Genomic DNA, 1,826 nt, shown 5'->3' with positions numbered 1-1,826 from the left:
TTTTAGCATAATAAATCAGAGCTCTCTACATCATCCTGGTGTGCAGACTCTCATTTTCGCCGACTTCGTCCCTCACCTGCTCTTCACCAAGAAACCCCTTGAGTTTCTTGTCACGGACCTTAGGGTGGTCGGTGACAATTAGGGAAGCAGCAGTTAACAATTAAGATATGAGGACGGTCAAGACACAGCTTCAGGCAGGTCGTCTTTAGTATGCTAATAGGCAAGCCTCTCTCTAACCTTTGACCTCTGCCCTGCTCTGGCAAGTGTTAGAATGCTTTCTTAGCTCTGCCAATTATGTATCACCCCCACTCTGCAAGCAAGCCTAGGCTTAAAGCACTTGGCTCTAGCTCTCCAGCTCTACAAGTGCTGGCATCTCATTTTGTGACATGCCAGCTCAATGCTGTGTCTCTGGTGTTAACACAGTTCTCTGCATGTAGGTCCAAAGGACAAACTATTTTCTGGTTTTTCTTTCTTGATGACAGATCTCTATTTTCTGCCTCTGGGATGGCTCATTTTAAGCTTAAAGAGATGACAAAACTGACCAATCATGCTTGGAAAAGTAAAGGTTCAATGAAGGAGAGGAAGAGGCTCAATAAGATGGATTGACACAATGACTGTAACAACAAGCTTAATTAAGCACGGCAAACACAGAACGGCACAAGATTAACCAGAGTTCTGTTGTACATAAGATCTCAATGCATCAGAGCTGACTTAATAGCCACTCACAACACCTTATTTGCATGGTCCCACCCAAAAGGTGCCATTTACCTTATATCCAAGCTATCCAATCCCCTTGATGGGCCACCAACACCTCACATGTGTGTAGTCCAACTTAACCATCTGGTAAAAGTAACAAAAGGCAATGACTGAGAAGAGTCACATTAGATAAGTCACTGCAGCACACATGTGCCAGAGATTCAACACAACAGTGGCTTACTAGCATCTGTCTCTTCTAACTAAAAGTCTAGTTTAGAAGTAGTATAATGGATCCCTAATGGTTCAGTGAATAAAGTGCTTGACTGTTAACCAAAAGGTCAGCAGTTCAAACCTAATAGTTGCTTCGAAGGAGAAATATATTGCTATTCTACTTCCTTAAAGATTTACAGCCTTGGAAACCCTATGGGGAAGCTCTGTTCTGTCCTAGAGTGTTGCTATGGGTTGTAAATGACTCCACATAAGTGGTTTGGGGCTTTATTTTGGTCTTATGGTGACTTCATAGTCACCTGAGAACCAGGATACTTCCCAACTTTCTGGTTGTGCTCTGATTATAACTCAAGATAGAATGTTAGTCATTACATTCACAATCCAAGGAGTAGAAAGGGGGGTGGAGGAGGGACATTCCTTCGTCTCTTAAGGACACATCACGCAAGTTGCACATCAGAAATTTGCCATATGGACATATCTTGTCACATGCAAGGCTGAGAAAGGCAATCTTTATTCTTATTACTCATTTGCTGAGCTAAAACATGGAGTTTCTGTTACAAAAGAAAAAGAATTGCTATTGTGAGGTACTTAACAATTCATTTCAACATTAGCCAAGAGTGATTCTTGTAAAATAGAAATTTAACCACAGTACTCATCCACTTAGTCTTTCCCTGGCAGATTCCTTAGCATGACTCATAAGGCTTTTTCATGATTAGGTCCCAGCTGACCTCTCTAGCCTTATCTTCTCTCTCTTTTTTTTAAAGAATAATCAGCGCAGGAGGGGAAGACCCTCTATGAGATGGATTGATTCGGTGACTGGGGTAATCGGGATGGGTGTGTCAGAGGCGGTGCGGTTGGCACAGGATAGAGCAGGGTTTAGGGCTGTTGTGCATAGGGTCGCT

This window comes from Elephantulus edwardii, unplaced genomic scaffold (genome assembly GCF_000299155.1).
Source record: "Elephantulus edwardii isolate Elephantulus edwardi_28Jun2011 unplaced genomic scaffold, EleEdw1.0 scaffold00044, whole genome shotgun sequence".
Classification (NCBI taxonomy): Eukaryota; Metazoa; Chordata; class Mammalia; order Macroscelidea; family Macroscelididae; genus Elephantulus; species Elephantulus edwardii.
Note: the sequence above shows the minus strand (reverse complement) of the source record.